The following is a 22724-nucleotide window of genomic DNA, read 5'->3' as shown; positions in this document are numbered from 1 at the left end:
TGTCTTTTTCGTGTCACTCACACAAATTTCTCTAAATAGTTTTTTGTGTCCATGACACAAAATTAAAAAAAATTCGTGCCATGAGCACGAATGCCTTTTTCGTGTCACTTGCACAAAATTTCTATAAATAGATTTTCATGTCCGTGGTACAAAATTCAGCTTTTTTGTGCCTTGAGCACGAATGTCTTTTTCTTGTCACTCACACAAATTTCTCTAAATAGTTTTTTGTGCCATGACACAAAATTAAAAAAAATTCGTGCCATGAGCACGAATGCCTTTTTCGTGTCACTTGCACAAATTTCTATAAATAGATTTTCATGTCCGTGGTACAAAATTCAGCTTTTTTGTGCCTTGAGCACGAATGTCTTTTTCGTGTCACTCGCACAAATTTCTATAAATAGTTTTTCTTGTCCGTGACACAAAATTCAGCTTTTCTTGTGCCTTGAGCACAAGAAATTCGTGTCACTCCCACGAATTTCTATAAAAAGTTTTTCGTGTCGGTGACATAAAATTCAGCTTTTTCGTGACACTCGCACAAATTTCTATAAATAGTTTTTTGTGTCCATGACACAAATTTTTTTTTTTTTCGTGACTTGAGCACGAATGCCTTTTTTGTGTCACTTGCACAAATTTCTATAAATAGATTTTCATGTCCGTGGTATAAAATTCTGCTTTTTTGTGCCTTGAGCACGAATGTCTTTTTCGTGTCACTCGCTCAAATTTCTATAAATAGTTTTTTGTGTCCATGACACGAAATTCTGCTTTTTTGTGCCTTGAGCACGAATGTCTTTTTCGTGTCACTCGCATGAATTTCTATAAATAGTTTTGTGTGTCCGTAGCACGACTTTCTCTTTTGTTTAATTTTATGTATGGTTTTCTCATAGTTTTTTTTCCCATTTTCTTACCATTGTCACTTAGGGTTGGGGTTAGAATCACTTTCTGTTACATTTTTAGACATCCTAACCCAAACCCCAACTCCAAGCGAGAATGATTTAGAAATAGGAGGAAAAACAATACATAAAATGACATGAAAAAGAAACTTGTGCCATGGACAAGAAAAACTATTTATAAAAATTGTGCTGAATGACACAAAAAAGACACTTGTGCTCAAGGCATGAAAAAAAATTTGATTAAGTGCCATGGACACATATAAATGAATATTTTTTTTGTGAATAAAACACAACCGTGAGTGTCACTTGGGCAATAACTTTTCAAAAAGTAACACCCTAAAGAGTTAATATCAGTGCCTTAAACTTACATATTGGTACCAAATATATACACATTAGTATAAATATTACATATTAATACTACATTAGGACCATTTTAAAAGGTACTGCCCTAGTGACCTTTTTTTGACCAGGTCCAGATGAAATCTGTAAACGTCTGTCTCTATGGATTTATGTGCAAAGCTGCAAAGTGTTTTAAAAAAGGGATACGAGTAGTTAAAATCCTAATTACATTAACAAGAGTATTTAATAAACAAATGCACAAGGGGTAAAATAGTAGCGAAATCTGGAGAATACTGTAAGCACCGATTCCATGTGGGACTGATAATAACACATTATGACCTACATAAGAAGTTCTTTCATCTTCCCGTGATGTGTTTTAAACAATCTCGTACAGCTGAGATTTCTTGATGGCCAGCACTGTTCCTCTTCTCCTGCTAGATATGCATGAATAAATTATAAGCATTAGTTTTAACTATAGATACATCTCTTTTTCATTCGCCTTAAATTGCACGACAAGCTTGGCTGGTTTTAAGCAGCCCATCTTTAGTTCTTTCCAGTTATGCCTTTGAAGACACATGCATTTATTAACAGCAGCAGGAAGGACCATTTGTGTGGTCTACTTTCCTGCTAGTTATCGAATAGAAACTTAAGAAATAAAGCTCTGTTCTGGACTTTAAATGGGAAACTGCCTTACATTCTCACGGGGTTTTTTTCTCTCTTGCAAAAGCAAACAGCTCAGTAAGGCACAAAAAGATGGTGACAGGCGCTTCCCTGTACCTTCAGTTCCCCGAGCTCTCGTTAAAATGGCCTTCTGCAAATCCACAGGAATTACAGAACTGTACAGACTCTCTGACATGAACCTTTACTGAGCAAGACCAAACAATGAAGAGAGAGAGAGAGAGAGAGAAATATGAAATGATAGGTTAAAGAAAGCAATGTAACAGATGAAAACATGTAAGACACAGAAAGGTGACATAATGAGGTAGAAGATGAGGAGAGGTTAACAGAGGGCAAACCCAGGTTTAAAATGCAACAGATGGCAGTAAGGACACAAAACAGGAGAGAAGAGGAGAGCAGATTGTATCATGTAATAAGATCAAATTCATTAGACCTTTTATTTTATCTAGAAACAATCCCAGAGAGTATGCATGACAATTAACTCACTCATTATACTCTATTAATTAAAAAAGATATCTTACAGGGACATCTCATTACGTTATAAACAGTAAACCTTGTTTGTAAGTCATGCAAATATAAAGATAAAGGACATAAAGTGAAAAACAAGATTGGGGATTGTAAGTTTAAGGTTCCACAACAGCGCATCGATTTATCAAAGCAACAACAGCGTGGTTACGCCCACCTTAATGAGTTTGCTAACTTTCTCACATCGGTTTCGACCTCGCGCTTAACAATTACACGCACGTGGGATTTTATTTAAACTTTTTATTCAGTGTTTTCATCTCGCTGCGAAATGTTTTCTTGATCTTGTCTTTCAGGTGTGGCGTGTGGGTTTGCCTTTCACACATGATTGATGGTGGAATTTTAAGCGCTTATGCCCACCTGAGGACATCGGCTGCTCATAAGATGATTCCCCTGAAGTGTAAAGCAGCGTCATTCAGGCGCGTTGCAATTCCGACAGCGTCTGCCGATTCTTAGGGCAAGTCAAGCAAATATTAGTCTGTAATTATGTGCAGAAGGCAATAAGAGACAGTGTTGGCGTTGAAATTTAAATCACATGGACACGCACTTTGTGTTTGACTTTCAGCTTAGAAACTTTGAATTGCGCTTATAGGTATTATGGTTTCTCATTAACATCCACAGAAGCTGTTATTTGATAGAAAATGAGCTAAAAACAACTTGCATTTAAATGAATGTATATCAAACGTGGGGTAACACTTTATTTCGATAGGCCACTTTAGACATTTTACTAACTTTAAGCGACTTTGCGACTTCTTGTCAGCTGTCAGTCATTACAGTATTGAATTAGTTAATTGTCTCCCTGGTGCCTAAAAACGCGAGGGTGCATTTTGCCATCAAAGTGCAATCAATTTAAAATACTCAATTATTTGTAATCTTACACTTACGTGTAAAGGGGGTCGCACACCGGACGTGCAACCCTCTTATGATATGATTTGAAACTGTGAAGGGTCTACTTTTATTTATGTACATTCACAAAAAATTTTTTGTTGTTGTTTGAACTGTACTAAAACTTTAATTTTCGTAAGGGCAGGGTGGGCTTACAGACGTCTCGGTTTCCACCAAATGTCTCTCAAAACATGTCACAAAAATCAATTGATAGTCTGCGACACATCCTAGTTGCAACATGATCTCACAAAGTTCTGTGGTATAGTCACGGAATATTTTGCTCATTTTTCCGTGTCATTGTCACGGATCGCCGCATTTTTATGTGTCTATACCACAGACTTTCTTTTCTATGTTAGTTTCACGTATTGGTTACTCAATTGTTTTTCCTATTTTTAAACCATTTTCGCATGGGTTTAGGGTTAGATTTGGGGTTTGGGTTAGAATGTCACTTTAACTATTTGTTTATACTATTTTTTTTCCGGATTTTTAAACAGTTGTCGCCTGACGTTAGGGTTAGGGTTGGGTTTGGGTCGTTCTAACCTCAAACCCACACAAAAATGGTAAGAAAATAGGAAAACCAATTCAGTAACCAGTATGTCACAATGAAACGGAAAAGAAAGTCTGTGGTGCGGACACGGAAAAATGCGGAGATCCATGATAATGACACAGATAAATTAGCAAAATATTATGTGTCTATAACAAATAGCAAATGTGTGAGTTAGTCGACTTAGTTGCAAAGTTACTTGTAGTTAGTAGAATGTCTGAAGTGGACTATCAAAATAAATGTAACCATATAGGGTAGCACACTGCTGCATAAAAGCAACAGTCAATGACATCAGACAGCTACAGTATTGTCATTCACTGTAAAAGTCTGATAAATAAAACACTAATCAAAAAAATGTCAAGTTTAGCCAATGACAGTAAAGTGCGTGTTATGCAAAAAGCATGAATAATTGAACGTTGCATGCATGAAAGCTCACAGCATCCATTCTGCTCTGAATGCTGAATGAAGCTATATATCAGCAGAGTGTTATAAATTAGAAAATCTTGACAACCAAACAAAACACAAAATAAAAATCAATTGACTTGTTGTGACGGGATTCTATGCGGTAACGTTTAGATAATAGATGGTGGTGTCATAATCTTATTATGTTTAATTTTTGATTGAGTAGATTTCTGGATGTTATTGGGGTGGTTTCCCGGACAGGAAGTAGTTTAAGCCAAGACTAGGCCTTAGTTTTATTAGGAAATTGAACTGGTTTTAACATTGAAACAACCCATCATAGGTTCATTTATTAACTCAACATGTGTTTTGTCCAATAATTACCCAGGATTGGGTTAAAAATAACCCAGCAGAATTTAAAGTGCTGAAGCCAGATTTTACACTGCAAAAAATGACTTTGTAAGCTAGTATTTTTGTCTTGTTTTCAGTAGAAACATTACAAAAAATCTTAAATTAAGATGTATTTTCTTGAAGAGCAGTATAACCTAAGAAAATAAGTCTAGGTTTTAAATTTTCTCACCCCATTGGCAGATATTTTTGCTTGCTTTAAGCACATATTCACTTAAATTTTATATTTTTTGTCTAAAAACTAGACTTATTTTCCTCATTACGAAAATAAATCTCAATTTAAGAATTTTTTGAAATTTTTACTGAAAACAAGACAAAAATACTAAGTAAGAAAGTCATTTTTTGCAGTGTATAACATTACATGACATAAACCTTCACCTGAAGACACTTTTTTTACATTTTAGCGTCAAAGAATTATTTAAACAATTTTACCGCTTTTTGACACACATTTCCTACGAAGGAATTCATTTAACCAAAAAAACAAGCTTCAAATTGATGCTTTCAACCCCTCGAGATTGTCTTGTCCTTTAAACGTCCATTGTAAGTGCATTACTGCAAACACAATTATTGTTTTTGGCTTAACTTGTGTGGAACCTGGAAAATTGCTTTTTTGAATTGAGATAAATGTGTCTCTAAACTAGCATCATGAAATGCTGGATGGGTGTAAAGTCAATCTGCGGTCTAAACTCAGATTTATACGCTGTCATCTTAGCAGGTGTGCACACGCTGTGACCAAATTAAATTTACACATTCATAAAATGTCAAAACTTCTGGAACATGTGCTTATCCGCATGTCTGACTGCATTTTATGTAAGGGCAATTCAATGCAAATGTCAACTTTATCAAAAAAAGTAAAGTTTTTACCCAAAGTTTTAAACCATACTATTATCTCACGTCGTCAATATTTTGTTTAAATACCCATGCAAAGTCTCAGTTAAAGTATTCTCATAGAAGAACCATTTTAGTTTCACAATGACCAGTCCAAGGTTCTTAAATGTGACATTTCACAAGACTTTTTTATGATGTCAAATAAATCTTTGAGGCTGTTTACACTTGGCATTAACATGCGTTTTCATCGATCGGATCACAAGTGGACGAGAGAGACACATTACGTTTACACCTGGTATTTAAATCCGTCTCTTTTGTCCACTTTCGACCGCATCTGTCCTGAATACTGTGAGGGGGTGGTCTGTGAGACGGTGGGCGAGTCTCTCTGCTGTCATTCAAACCCGAGCGGGAGTAATTATGAGTTTATATGGACGCAAACTATATTATGTTGGAGTCCACTGCTTGTTTAGCAAGTATACATGCTGCATAGTGTTTTGTACGTTTATATGTTGGAGCTTTCTCTGAATTTTCAGCGCAATTGATGAAATAGGATCGCGCAACTTTCACAAACGAAACTACGGAGATCAGCCGCTTTAGTTGTATCAATGAAAGGCTAAAAATAGCGCTGTTCACCGTATGTTTACGCCAGAAGTCAAAAAAAGACGTAAAATTAGTGTTTAATACCTCAGATTAGATAAATGGGCGGAGAGAAGGCGGTCGCATGTGGTTGTTCGAACGCATTCAACCACATATGCGTTCCGCAACTCCAAAGCGATCCGATCGAAAGTGGTTTCGACTACCTCTGAATGTGGTTGAAAGTGGTCGAAAGTGGACGAGCTCAAAACGTTTTGAACACCGTTTACACCTGGCATTAACGTCGTCCACTTGTGATCCGATCGACGAAAACGCATGTTAATGCCAAGTGTAAACAGCCTCTTTGGTGTCCCCAGAGTACGCATGTCAAGTTCTAGCTCAAAATATCACATAGATTATTATTATAACATGTTTAAATTGACATGTTGTATGTGTAAGCAAAAATGTGTCGTTTTTAGATGTGTCCCTTTTAATGCAAACGAGCTGATCTCTGCACTAAATGGCAGTGCTGTGGTTAGATGGTGCAGATTAAGGGGTGGTATTATTCCCTTCTGACATCACAAGGGAAGCCAAATTTCAATTAGCTATTTTTTCACATGCTTGCAGAGAATGGTTTACCAAAACTAAGTTACAGGGTTGATCTTTTACACATTTTCTAGGTTGATAGAAGCACCTGGGACACAATTATAGCACTTAAACATGGAAAAAGTCAGATTTTCATGATATGATTTTCCTGTTTACACTTTGAAGAACCTTTTATACACTACAATAAGCCTTTTGTGAAACAGAAATGTTCATCAGGTGTTTAATGTACCTTGTGGAACCACAGAGTCACAAATAGTTCACCTTTGTGTATAGCACAATGTATGTGTCAACTACCCATATGCAAATAAGAAGAAAATCCATGGTATACTGCCATATTTTCAGATGCATTTATAAAAAATAACATCTTTAAAAGCAATCGTGAGACAGATCACGTCTTTACCATCTGTCATCCTGTGTGTGTGTCTCATCACAAGTCTGCAAGCATCAAATAAGGAACAAGTGACATCAAGCCCTGAAAAACATAAAAACCCAGCTTGAGACTAATTTCATTGTTTTGGAGTATGTATACGTGCATCTGTGCATGCACTTTAGGATTCAACAACATTGATTTTCATTTCATCTTTCTTTGCATTAGTATTTCACATTTGCTTGATTTTTGCCCTCCATCACCACATGCTGTTTCTCTTTGAAGCCGACAACAAAGCGATGTGTTCAGAGCGGCACTGGAAGAGGCTCTTTAAGAGCCTGTCATTAGCAAAGCTTGATAATTGACGCATAAACCACTGTCACAGAGTCGCAAAGGATGTGACATTTGTCACGGTTAGACGAGTCCTGCGCTCACATCAAGAAATGCCGAGGTTCTGCTGTTTGATGGATGAAGGCTCACTCGATGGCCGGCTTTAACATGCAGAGTTCTCTATAAGGAACCTGTCAAACTTAAATACTTGTGTTTCTAACCATTACGTTCCCATCAGCAGTTAAAGCTGATGTGTGTTGATCTCAGCTGACAGTCTTTAGAGGCTTTAAAGCATCACATGTTACCATGAAATGAAAATCAGTCGGAGCAGAAACGCAGCCATAGCCACCGATGCTTTTATGCTGCTGCATCTGCATAGATACCGGTTTGATCTGCCACAATGTATTGTTTGGAGATTATAAATGTTCGGTAACATCACGGGATACAGTAAATAGTGTATCATTTGTAACTTTAAACTGTACCGCCTCTGCAACATTTGTAATTTCTGTGATCGTCATGAAGAATGCTATGTGTTTTGCTGCTCCGTGTTAACAGCGTGGTTTCGCGTGGCATGCCGAATGAACAGCAGTGTTGTGCGCACCAGCGGGAGGAAGCCACATGTTTATAAACGCACGCTGTGATCTTTGGATGATGGGTATTCACCAATGCACTTTGTGTCCCATCTCTCTCTGCCTCACCGCAGTGCGCATTCAGAGAATTATGTCTCTCTCTCTTCTTTTCTCTCAGATGCTTTATCAACCCTTTTCTTCACTTTTAGGCTGCTTTGCTTTTATTTCACCCAAAAGTTCTGTCCTTATGTAGCATTTGCATTTTTGTTTACATTTTTGAAGAACTTTTAATATGTTTGTGCAACAAAAGCTGTCCCTATGATTAAGATCTCGAAACTAATGAAAGAGTAGGGGAGAGCGGGGCACAACCTAACGCTTTTTGGTTTTGGCTCAATCATTCAAAAAATATTTGAGTTTGGTTAATTATATTTTTACACAAGCAACACACACATATTTGCTACAAAGAAACATTTGAAGTTTGTTTCTAGTACTTACCATTCTTGGACAATTACACCAAACGTGACAGAAGTGCAAACGTTACAACTTACCCCATATGTGGGGTTAATTGTAACAGGCAGGGGGTTTGTTGTAACACTTGGTAAAAATTAAGTTTGCAGGCAAATATTTCAATGCTATTTTGTTAATATACTTGAAGTGGATATTGTTTATATATCTGTCTACAGGTATTCACACTGTATTTATTCATCCAGTCCTTTTCTAACAATAGTTCAATTATAAATGAATCCAAATGTCTAAATATATGAGAAAAAGCAGCACAATTATGACAAAAAAATTATTTTATATGTGACCCAGTCTGTAATAACCATACTACCGTTTCAAAATCAAATTCTGAGATAATGAGCATCAAAGTCTAATTTTAGCCATTCATTTCATTATTATTTCAATCTTTGACATTACCTTATTCAATCAATATTAAAGATATGAACAAAATAAATTTGACACACGATTTTTGATTAGACAGGCACATTTATTTTGTTGGCAGCCAGCAATCATTCATGTGTAGCCTATTAAAAACAATGGCAAGAATATAACGTTAGCGTTTTCTTATCGTAAGTTCTGAGGGTTAGTTGTAACACAGCGTTACAATTAACCCCGCTGGGTCAAAATATTTTCACGCCCACAAAAAAATTGCTAAGAGCTGCAGACATATTTCAAAACGATGCTATGTTTTAGTCAAAAAGACACTGATTAATATGACATAGCATTGGATTTGGTATCTTACACATACAACTTAGAAACTGAAAAAAACATATGATGAAAAAATTTACTTACATGCCACCAAAACACTCGTCCACTCTCTGGAAAAACATTATACATTTCCAATAATTTGTGGGAGATTGTCTTTTGGCAGCGTGAAAAAATACCGGAAGAACAAAACGCTCAACCTTGTGCAACAATGTAAACAGTCCGTGTTACAACTTACCCGTGTTAGTTTTTGCCCCGCGCACCCCTACAAGAACAAACATTTAAAAAAAAAAACACATACCGAAGATTCAATCACAGTAAGGTAACAGGTAAGTAAATAGGGCACATTTATGTACTACAGTATATCCATCCTAAACGAATATGTTCTGTCTACATCTCTCTCTCTCTTATATGCAGTACATTTGTGCATGTGTGCGTCTAATAATAGTGCAAATGTTGCACAGAGACATACATAATCATACTGTCAGAGAAAATGATGCTTCAAGAGGAAAACAGAGAGACACAAAGAGAAGCATCAGCAGTCGCCGTGGTAACAGGTAACATTGGGCTCATTCCCTCTTACTCCATCCATCTTCAACACACACACAGAGAGTGCTCAGTGCTTGTGTGTGTGTGTATGTGAGAGAAAGCTCTCTAATGGTAATGTTGATGTGTGTGAGGTTGTGTATGATTCACACACTCAGGTGCTGTTGAGATTGGAGACAGGGCTCTGAGGAGCCACCAGATTAAAGCATCCACCATCACACACCAACACACATTTAAGAGACAAGCACAGAACACAGAGTCCATTTTCACACACACACAGTATCGCACTTCAAAGTCGCACAACAAGAAAACTAAAAAAGGACACTAGAGCACTGTTCTTCAAGACACTATTTTTTGATACAGATGAAGATGTGAGAGCATAAAGAGGGTATACGGTCAGAAAAGATGGTCAGAAATGGTCCCTAGCTATCAATGGGGCGGTGGTACCTTTTCAAAAAAGGACACTTTTGCACCTAAAAGGTTCATATTAGTACCTCAGAGGTACATATTGGCAACAAAGAGTGCATATTAAATACACATCTGTACCTAAAGGGTGATAGCGCGTCAATAATGATCTAGAATCATCCTGAGGGATACTTAGAAATATCCAATGGCAGCATAGAAATGTAATATAAAAATTGTTTATTACTCTAATAATCTTAAAAGTGAAAACATTGATTTCATGCTTTAAAAAGCACTATTAAGTAACCAGTCACCGTCAAAACATCTATTTTGATAAAGTAATTGTGATAGATATGTTGCTTGCAAAACTTTGTATAATACAGTACATCTTTATTGAAAAAGAAGATTTTTGTAGCTACTGATTTGTAATTTTACCATCTACCAGCAGAGGCTTAAATAAGAGCCTATTTGCCATATACTGCCCATGAAGTCAGCAGCTTCTACGGATCTTCTATCAATAAACAGAAACGTTTGTTCCCAAAAATGCGCTCAGGGAGCACCAGCTGCTCATTATAGTCTACATTCAGTTATTCAGCCATCAATAATGGAGGTCAAGTGTCCCAACAAGCATACTTTATAATGCCACTGTACTTTATAAGAGCTACAATAAAGATGCAAAATAAACAAAACAAATGATACCAAGAGTATATTAATTAAACAAGGTTATATTGTGATGTTGCTGATACAGTAAATACCAGCAAATGCTCAACCTCACAAGTGTGTTGCTGGTAATCAATGTTAACTGCATTAGGCACCTTGCTACATTAGCACCCCAATTTGTGTTCCAGACTGATCTCAAGGAAAATCGTGTAATAGTCATGCAAAATTTGATTAATTTATTTGTGTCCATGGCACGAAATTCAGCTTTTTTGTGCCTTGAGCATGAATGTCTTTTCGTGACACTCGCACACATTTCTAGTGTCCGCGGCATGACTTTCTTTTACGTTTCATTTTATGTATTGTTTTCTCATAGTTTTTTCTTATTTTCTTACCATTGTCGCTTGGGGTTAGGGTTAGATTCACTTTCTGTCACATTTTAGACATCCTAACGAAAACCCCAACTCCAGGTGAGAATAGTTTTAAAAGCGAAAGAAAAACATGTAGAAACAATACATGAAAGTACATCCTAACCCAAACCCCAAATCTAACCCCAAGCGACAATGATTTAAAAATGGGGGAAAAAAGAGAAAACAATACATAAAATGACACAAAAAAGAAAGTCGTGCCACGGACACGAAAAACTATTTATAGAAATTCATGCGAGTGTCACGAAAAAGACATTCGTGCTCAAGGCACGAAAAAAAGCTGAATTTTGTGCCATGGACACAAATAAATTATTCAAATTTTGCGTGACTATAACACGACTTTCCATGAGATCATGTTGTTGTGTTAACAAAACTATTCTCGTCTGGAGTTGGGGTTAGAGATGGGGTTTGGGTTTGGATGTCTAAAAATGTAACAGAATGTGATTCTAACCCCAACCCCAAGCGACAATGGTAAGAAAATAGGAAAAAACTACGAGAAATCAATACGTAAAATGCCACAAAAAAGAAAATCATGCCACGAACACGAGAAACTATTTATAGAAATAGTGTCACAAAAAAAAACATTCTCAAGGCACGAAAAGCTGAATTTCGTGCCATGGACATGAATAAATTAATACATTTTTTGTGACTATAACACAACTTTCCATGAGATCAATCTGTTTTCAGGATATACTAATTCACTTCATAGGGAACTACTGTAAAGAGCGAAAGCAGACACATTTTCTTTAAATTTGGTTTGAGGATGCGCAGGAAGTTTGCACTGTCTGTGTCTAGTCCTTTTGTGTGCTGCTTTCTTATATAAAAATGTTATTTAGCAAGAAAAACACTTTGCCCCTCACAGAGACCTTTTTTTCCACACTCTTTTCTTCTGTGTCACTTCGCCACTGTGACAAGTGAGTGATACGGTTATCTGAACAAACGCCAGCAGTGCCGTGTCAGAACAAACTCGGCACGCAGCGTGCGCAAAAGCAAGAGAGGCTGATGAGAAAAGTAAGCGAGGCAAGCGCTTTTACGGTTTTGACATTAAAATCCTAAGACGTTTAAAGCCAAACACTGCTGTGATTATTTTTATCATATGTGACGGCACGTCTGAGAAACGAGCTGAAATTATGTAAATAAAATGCAGATTAAAAATAACAATCAGACATGATAACTGCATGAATTATTGCCCCGTATGCTAATGGCTTCTGTTTGCAAGGCCCTGTACGTTTTCTACTTATATTTATCTACAGAGATGCCGGTTTAATTGCTCTAGCCGCTAGCTAGAGTTAGCAGGCACATAAATAAACGCGTGAGGAAACTAATGGAAACGTCATATTAGCTGAATAATTACTTTATAAACAAAACAGCCCCATTCCCGTGATAGGATCGCTGAACCACCACTAGCCTAAATTTCACTAGACCGTTGTATTAACTCCAGCCTAATATATATGCGCTTTACAGGATTTAAGCTGATAGATCTCTTCCTCGGTGCTATAACTGGTTTCTCAAAGAGCTTGGAGTTGAAAAAAACAAGCATAGACAGATCCTTACATCAATAGGTTAAGGAACACTGTAGTATAAATATACCATTAAGGCACATCAGATCTGATTCTACTAGATTAACCTGACAGATAAGGATGCCGCTAATATTTCATCCCGTCGAGAAGAATACTCAGTTGGTAACTTAAGATTTTAAAAGCTTGTGAAGTAAACACATATACACACATACATCGATATGCACATTGGACACACTCGGGATGGTCTAATCCACATTAACATGGCAAATGAGGCCTATCCATACAGTACGACTTCGGCTTTGGTTGATATGATGAAGATGAGCGTGTGAGCATGGCTTACAGTCACTAAGTGGATCTTGCGTGTAATTGATGGCCACTGCAGCCCTCAGGCCAATAAAAACACAGCAATGTTTTGTGCTCAGAAAGGCCAAGAGAGAAAAACAAACCGTAAAGCCTATCAGAAGCCCACTCGGATTGTAAAGTGGACATGCTTCAGCGTAGATCTCTTATTTTTTTAATGACTGAATGAACCTTGCCCGTTCCTGGTATTTTCTCCCAAGTTGTTGACCAACACGCACGCACATAAACGAGAGCGAGATTGGAATTTCGAGTGCGATTCATCGCGACATGAGAACTCTGTGACATTCTAACACTGACACTCGCTGTAGTGGGCGCGGAGTGGTCAGTTTTTTTCAATTTTGCACTGACCCCTCAACAGCCAAATGTGAAAAAGATTGAGTCAAAAGTGGAACAAAAAGCCGATAAGTGGTTGCATGCTTCAGGGCCAGCGGGAGGGTTGGGAGGCGTTTGACAAACAGAGCACTTATGAACCGCAATGTGCACAAGAGCTCCTAAACAAAGTTACACAATGAAGCAGTCAATGCTCATTTAAGTGTCAGACTACACAATGTTTTCACGGGAGATAGCGTTGTTGTTGACCCTAATGCATTGAGGGTCTCCAACAGCTGACCTACACATGGATGTACTGCATGTGGTACCAGGGCCAATACTTCTGAATGTTCTTGCTTTAAAAAATGCGTTGCGAGAAGTCCTTTGAGACAGCGATATGAGGGACGATGCTGCGCTTTTTCCGATTTCCATGAGTCACACTCTCAAAAGAGCGGAGAGACTGTAATTGAGACTGTCGGATCATCAGTCCCAAAGAAATATGATTCAGAGGGAGGGAGAGTTTTATTAAAGAGTTTTGTTTTGTCTCGCTTTAACTTTGTGATTGCCCTTTTGCTTTTTTATTTATAAACACAAGAGGGACGTGACTAAAAAACGAGAGACGGGAATAACAAATCACAGAGGAGGAGAGATGGAGATGAAGATAAAACAGAGTAAGTCTAGGGAGTAAATTCAAGTCTTGCTATTTCCAGCAGGACATCAGTACAGTATGTTATGGACAGAGATGAATAGGATCTGACATTACAAAATGTCAGTTAGAAGAGAACAAAGAAAGAGTAAGAAATACAAGAGCAAAATGAAAGGGTTGATGGGGAAAAAAAGCTTGTGAATAGTAATGATATAATAAAAAAATTATGAACTGCTGTTAAAGACCATGATAACCATGTTTCTCACCTAAAAGCCATATTGCAATGGTCCCTAGGAGTCACTGGGGGGTATCCTTTCAAAAAGTACACCTTTGTACCTACAGAGTTCATATTAATTCCTTAAAGGTACCACGGAGTGCATAATATACCTCACAGGTATACATATCTGTATCTAAATGGTACATATTGGGACCGTTTAAAAGAGTACTGCACCAGTGATAGAGAGGGACCAATTTTTACCATTTAATCTGAGTGCCGAAGCATCTACTGTTGATTCCTTATAAATATGAATTCATATTATTAAAGGGGACATTTCATAAGACTTTTTAAGATGTAAAATAAATCTTTGGTGTCTCCAGAGTACGTATGTGAATTTTTAGCTAAAAAAAAAAACATATGGGTAATTATTATAACATGTTAAAATTGGCACTTTGCAGGTGTGAGAAAATTTTTTGCCATTTTTGAGTGTCCTTTTAAATGCAAATGAGCTGCACTAAATGGCAGTGTCGTGGTTGGATAGTGCAGATTAAGGGACGGTATTATCCCCTTCTTACATCACAGGGGGAGCCACATTTCAATTACCTATCTTTTTACATGCTTGCAGAGAATGGTTTACCAAAACTAAGATACTTGTTTTTTTTTCACATTTTCTAGGATGATAGAAGCACTGGGGACCAAATGATAGCACTTAAACATGGAAAAAGTCAGATTTTCGTGATATGTCTCCTTTAAAGTCACTATAAAATGGAAGTGGTGATTGTCTTTTTTTCTGTATCATGCTGAATATCAGAGTGAAACACCTTCTAAAATGAGGAAAAAATGTAGGGCGAGACTTGATTTTGTCTATGGAGTAATGATTGGATCATTGGAAGTTCAGCGTTGCTAACAAAATGGAGGCAAATCTGAATGCACATGAATTTTATAAAAGAAAAAGCGCACATAAAAGAAGTATTAAAAAATTATAATAAAAAAGAAGTTCTTAATTTGAATTTCACGGTGAACAAACAACTGTGTGAATCTTACCCAGAAATAAATATCCAAGTCACATTTCATTTCAAGATTGCAATAAATAAACAAACAAACAAACGCAAATATGAAAAATTATATTTGGCTTTAAAAAATATAAATTACATTACTGGGGATAATTGGTTTCAATATATCCTCAAGTTTTTATTTGTTTCCTTTGATTCTTGTGGTTTCACATCCACTCAGTATCTTCAAAGAGTTGGTAGAGCAGTGCAAAAGTTTTGGGTTCGATTCCCAGGGAACACATACAAAATTAAATGCAAACCTTAAATATACTGTAAGTTGCTTTGGAAAAAAGTGTCTGCCAAATGCAGTAAAGGTAAATGTAAAACTAAGGTGTTTGAGCGTAAAGTATAATTACCGTGGTAAATTGATGTAAGTTTAATTACATCCCTCTGCACCATTACTCTCACGTGCAAACTGTACACACAGCATAAGACAGCCAACAGCTCTCTCTCCACCCATGTCTTCCTATTAAGTTGAGCGCCAAACATATTAAACAGCCGGCGCATTGCATCAAGAAACAAATTTGTTTTCAGACTTTAGGGGGCACTGAAATCTGTGTAATGCTCAAATTAAAATTCCCAATGTATTACTGAAAAATGCATTTGAGATAATAACAATCTTCATTGTGGGGCGTTCAAGGCGAAGAAAAGTCAAAGAGAAAAACGAGTCTGTCGTAGTGAAAAAGCTGTTAAATCAAAATATGTCAAGCTGTATAAAGTCTAATTTAGTTTCTTGGCCTCTGTTCTTTTCTTTTCTCCGAATAATATTGCTTTCAGAAAGTAGGTATACGTGTAATTTGACCTCTCATTTTCAAACGAGAAAAAAAGCTTCCCTTCATCTAAGAGCTACTTTGTGAGATGTCAAACTTTATTGGTCATCTGATTTATTGTCTATCTCAGACCACATCATTGAATATTTTCTGTCAGGCAATAGGGTGGACAGCCCTGATTTGTATGTCTGTTCTCATAAAGGGGAACTGTGTCACTTTAGGCTGAATCTCATGTTAATGTGACAGTGTATACATCACTGGGCCTTTCAGCTTCGCAGGACTGTCTCTCAAACAGTTTACATGAAATAAAAACAGCTCTGTTAAAACGCTTGATTAACCTTTTCTCATGCACTCTCTCGCTGTATTGGTACTGTACGGCAGCATGCAGATGAGATGAACGGTGAAATCGGTGCCAGCTGAACTCATCTAATCTCATGGAGGGCGAAAGAACAAAGGTAAGCAGAATAAATAAATGAATAAATCGGGGGAATTGCTTGAGATGCTGTAAGGGAAGAGAGAGAGAAAACAAAGCACAGAGAAGATACAGCATCACATGACCTTATGCAGCTTTACTCTGGATGGACATTTCCTGTTTATGATAGAAATGTCAATTGCTTTAATACTGGATGTCATTAAAGGCTAAGTGTGTTATTTCTGTACACACAAATGGAAATGCAAACAAAAGGGTTATGGGTGATGTCAAGTCCAATCACATGCAAAAAAAACATAATGGACAAAAAAATCATTAAAAATGACACAAACAGTTGTCAATTTATATAACTATGGGAAATGAACAAACAAAAGAAAATTTACTTAACCTTTAAAATAGATGATGCCTGCTCCCCTGTTATTTTTAGGTAACTCATTCACCTTTACTTTAGCTGAAAGAAATGTCATATCAACTTTGCCCCTTGATATTTGCTCGAGTGACCGCCACCCTAAAAAACCCCACAATTCACTTCAAGCATTTTTGAAAAATGCAAGACTATACACCTCTGCACTGTAAACATTCACCTCAATACCAGCAAAGTATTCATTTCTCTCATTTTAACCTTGTTCGTATACTCGGCTGCTAGTCATATACTATTTATGTAAGCGTCTCTATTACCAGCAAATGCTTTTCAAATCTCTGTCACATTTGTATTCCTACTATCTCCACCCCACTTTAAAGAATTGGATGTGCGTGTGCAGGTATGCGCGTGTGTGTGTGTGTGTGTGTGTGTGTGAGTGCGTTCGTGCGTGCGTGTGTGTGTGTGCATGCGATGTGAGTGAGATATAGAATTTGTATGTATGGAGGGCCATGATTATAGTCCCACTTCCACTAAAACGTCTCAAGATTGCCTCTACCCATCTTTTGCTGATTGGATCGTAGTCAAGACGTGTATGAGTATACAGTACATGCACTAGTATGTGTCATGGTAATGATGACCAGCACAGCTTTTTACACAAAACTTATAAGCAGAGTCAGCTGTCATGTCTTAAATCACAGACTTTGCTGTACATGTATATGTTCATTCCTACAGTATATGTGAAAAGCATATAGTAGATTAGATCAGGAAGACATTGTGTTTTTGATACAAATAACATTCACATGTTAACATGCTGTATGTGGGGGTTTTGTTGACTACATGCACTGTTTTAGATTTCAATTTTTCTTCCCACATGAAATAGTACAATAAACTGTAGTAAAATGCATATATACTATAGCGTTTTGAACCTTACCATAGTAAGGAAGGATACTACACAGTTTATTAATTTAAAATACCTTAATCATTTTACAGTACAGTATACAGTAGTATAAACACACAACAAATGTACTAGTTTGTAGGCTACTAGTGCACATTTTACTATAGTAAAGACTTAAGTTTACTACAGTATTTTTATGTGGATTGATTGGATTTTGTTCTATGAAACTAAAACTTACTATTTTAAAAAATCAAAAAAAAAAAAAAACATAGACTGATCTCAAGGAAATCCGTGTTATAGTCATGAAAATTTGGATTAATTTATTCGTGTCCATGGCACGAAATTCAACTTTTTTCGTGCCTTAAGCACAGATGTGTTTTTTGTGTCAGTCAGCACAAATTTCTATAAATAGTTTTTCGTGTCTGTGGCAAGACTTTCTTTTTTGTGTCATTTTATGTATTGTTTCTCATTGTTTTTTCTTACCATTGTCGCTTGGGGTTGGGGTTAGAATCGCTTTCTATTACATTTTTTGACATCCTAACCCAAATCTCAACTTTAACCCCAACTTGAGGCGAGAATAGTTTTAAAAGCGGCAGAAAAACATGTAGAAACCAATACATAAAAGTACATCCTAACGCAAACCCCAAAATCTAACCCCAACCTGAAGCGACAATGATTTGAAAAAAAAACATTTTTTAAACAATACATAACACGAAAAAGAAAGAAATTTTTATATTTTACCCAGCAGTTGGCTTTGTCAGCATTTTGGGTTGAAGCCACACAACATGGATTAAATAACAATGCAACGTCAACAGGTTGGGTTCATCCCTTTTTGACCCAACAAGTTTTCAAAATAAACCCAGATTTTTGTGTGTGTGTGTATATATTGTAGATTGTTCTTATTACTTTCTTAGTGTTGTTATTATGATGTAAACTAAGTGTAATAAAACTAAATGTGGTTTTTTGAGATAAAGTAACAAATCTAATTAAAATACAAGTGCAAAAGCAAGCAAAATTGATGTAGCAGTTGAATCTGTAAAATATGATTAATTATGAAGCCATGAAAATACAATTAATCATCAGACAGCAGTTTTCTCCAAATGTTTTCAGGCTTTAGGGCTCAATGGACAAAATCCAAAATAAGCAAGCAACATTTTCCTATTTTTTACAATGTTTTGTTGAATGGTTATTTTCCAGATGATATGTCGCTCTATGCTCATACCACCATATAATGACACTTTATTCCCACTCTGCGTTTAAATGCATCCCACCGGATAGCTGTTTGTACAGCAATATTTGGTTAATAACTGCTGGAGGCATTTATACGTTTGAAAGATTGCTTAGATGTAACCACATAATTGCACTTTCAGGCTTGAACAGATTCTTTTTAATTCTTTAAATGTCCAACTCAAATTCAACCCCTGGACTGAAGTGGAAATAACAGGTTTGGGATAAAAGCATACTGTAGAAGGTACAATATTTCTAGCATGCATGAAAAACATGTACTATACTGCACTACCTACTTATATGAATAAAGCTGATCGACCATGCATCCACTTCAAAGAACCTTAGAGGGTTACAGTACATCAAAAATCATGCATGGATGCATATATGACATCCTGGACCACAAAAACGTCATAAGCAGCACGGGTATATTTGTAGCAATAGCCAAAAATACATTGGATGGTCCAAATTATAGATTTTTTTTAATAGCAAAAATCAGGATATTAAGAAAAGATCATGTTGCATGTTGCAGATAATTTGTACATTTTCTACTGTAAATATACAGAAAATGTATTCATCATTAGTAATATGAGTTGTTATGGACTTCATTGGACAACTTTAAAGGCGATTTTCAGAATATTTAGATGTTTTTTAACCCTTAGAATCCAGATTTTCAAATAGTTGTATCCTGGCGAAATATTGTCGTACATTACATTAAGGCATGTAATGCTTTATCTAAAGCGATTAACAAAGATAGGGAAACAATCAAACACTTTTATAAGTTACAATTTTTCACTATTCTGAAACAATACCTGTTGAATCCTAACAAACCGTACATCAGTAGAAATATAAATCAGCTTTCAGATAATGTATAAATCTCAATTTCAAAAAATGAACCCTTTTGACTGGTTTTGTGGTCCAGAGTCACAAACAGCCTGTTAAAAATATTCTAGAAATAGCACATTTTACATATTCTTCCTCGATTGTTGTATTTATCATATAAACAAAGCTAAGAAACAAAGGCCAAAATCAACAAAAGTGTAATTTTACAATATTCTACAGGATTTTAGTCAATGTTAGCATTTAACTTGAAGTCAATGGCGTAGTAATAGTGTAAGGCTTTCAATGAGTCTTTAGCTTTGCTAACATTAACACATATGTAAAGAAAGAAATATATGAATAATGGAAGAGAACTGAGAATACTAGAGAGAACAAAGCCAACAGCATGTGGATGCTGATAACTGACACGCATGCATACAAATGCAACTGCATGCAACGCCCCACAAACAAATAATTTTCCCCAAATACAATATGTTAGAAAGGCTGCGTTCTGAACCATAAAAAAGTGAAGGAATTGGGGAAATATCAAGGCCTGACATAAACAGCTACTGATGCAATCACTGAATCATTCTTATACACTCAAAGAAAGAAAGAAAGAAAGAAACACACACACACACACACACACACACACATACACACAAGTGCATTAAAATGACAAACACTGACAAAAGCAGTACTGACTTAATTCTGTCTGTACGGTGTAAATAAAATATGTGTTCACATTATCCATTTCTTACTGTAATATGAAAAATCTAAAGACTTTACACATCTTAGGGGCCAATTACACCAAATGCATTTTAAAAGCTTGGAAACAAAAGGCGTGCCACCCTTTTTTCGGTCACTTTAAAAGAAGAGCAGTCTGGCACAGCTTTTTATATTGCTAGGCAACCACAGACGCAGCTGTCCTGTCAGTCAAATATTAAAGGGTGAGCACTCTTTTGCTGTTAACTGTCATTTTAGCAAAAACTTTAAAAAGAGGATGCTTCCTCTAACCTTGATCGAGGGTGAGAAGTGCACAAACACACCGGAGAGAGTGGGTGCATCCCAATTCAGGGTCTGGATCCTTTTAAGGTTGCAGACTTTGAAGGCTCGATATTTGGAGGCGGCAGCCTCTAATGCTAAATAGACACCAAAAGATTTTTACATCTAAGATTTTCAAACTGTGATAGACCACAAACATGAGGATAAAAAAATCCTAGATTTAACCGTTTTGCTCTTGTAGTGGGTGGTATGCCATGATGTGTCAAAGACAGCACACCACACATGAACAGATTTTCAACCAACTGTGAAGACAGGAAATCTCAAAAGACTTCAGAATAAGCATGGTGGACGATATGTAGAAAGAAATTTCAATGAAAGTGTTTGGAATCATTTTCACTGAAAATTCAAGATAGAAAAAGAAAAGGGTTTGGGTGAAGTCCTGGAGACAGCGGGAACATGGTCTGTACAAGTTCACTTTGCATCAACTTCTCTTTGTGCTGTGCCATGACTGCTTACGTCTTCCATCATCTATCTTCTGATTGGATATTGTTTTTTTTCACGTGCGTACGCACGTTTTTTCTCGGGGTTCCCCAACACCTCAGGATTTCTGATCAAAATATATTTATGGTTCGCAATCGGGGCGGCTCCGACGTTCTTCCAATCAGGTTCGGATACTCTTAACACACCTCATACCAAGGGAAAATCTGATAAGATAATCTGTAGAACCATCAAGATAACCGAGACATGGTTATAATTGCCGGAAGGGGGAAATTGGCCTAAAATCAGCCCGATTATCTTTTGGTGTGTACCCAGCATTAAGGCCACAAAGCGAACTGAAATGAGATGGTCTTACCTACGGGGGGAGTGGCGTCACTTGCTGTTCCCGCCCATTATGCTTGTCAGTGGGACACAACAGCTGAGACCTATCAGACTTTTAAAAATAAATATGGAGGCATATATTTATATATTTTATTTTATTTTAGAAAATGTAACGCATTGATGCAGCTTAAACTATCCAACAGTATGTAAAATTCACAAACCTTAAAAATATACAAAAGCAAAACACAACACGCACAATATTGCAGCAATAATATTAATTCACATCATTAAATCATCACTGATAATAGTAAAACATTCACAACAACCTTTACTTTGCAAAATATGCACTTTTATTTAACTAGAGTTTTTAATAGTTTATTTCAAAATATCCAGACGTCACAGGCGCGCATTGAATCTTGGGATAGCCAAGGCTGTGAAGGATACATCTATGGATCCTTGGTTTCAAGGGAAAAAAGGCCACATTTGGAGGCTTGTATGTGAAGGGGCCTTCAAATTGGGACAGCCTTTATCGCGGACCTGGATGTCATTTGCCTTCAAATATGGCCTTGGAAGGCAGCAGCCCCTGATTTGGGATGCACCCTTGGAGTGACTGCAGTCTCCGGTTGTTCCAAAGAACTGTAAACTTCCGACACCACATGGAAGGCCCGCCTCTCCCCTCATTTGATTGGACAATGGAATAACGCAAATGACGTCGTAAACCACACAATTTATTAAATATGTTTAAATATATTAAATACTGGAGGCTCTAATACTTTTCAAGCAAAATGTTAGATACTTCCATTAAGTTCATTTCAGTTTAAAAAAAGCTTTCAAAATGAGTGTATATTAAAAGTGCCATTTGAACCAGATTTAATGTCGGTCTTTCCTGCGAAAACTTAATCTTGGCCTAACTTGCAAGCCCCCACACAGTTGCTTTTTGCTGTTTTTCATTCGCTGTGTCAATAAGTGCCGAGCCGAGTTAAATAAGCTGATTACTTCTCTCGTCTCCGCAAGACCTGGAGGGAAAAGCAATCAAAGAGAATCAAATATGGTCGCACATAGTCTGAATTTTAACCCATACTCAATTTCTGTGACCTAATTAAAATCAAACAAGTGCTAACTG

The sequence above is a fragment of the Paramisgurnus dabryanus genome, chromosome 14 (genome assembly GCF_030506205.2).
Source record: "Paramisgurnus dabryanus chromosome 14, PD_genome_1.1, whole genome shotgun sequence".
NCBI classification, from domain to species: domain Eukaryota; kingdom Metazoa; phylum Chordata; class Actinopteri; order Cypriniformes; family Cobitidae; genus Paramisgurnus; species Paramisgurnus dabryanus.
This window is presented reverse-complemented; position numbering follows the sequence as displayed.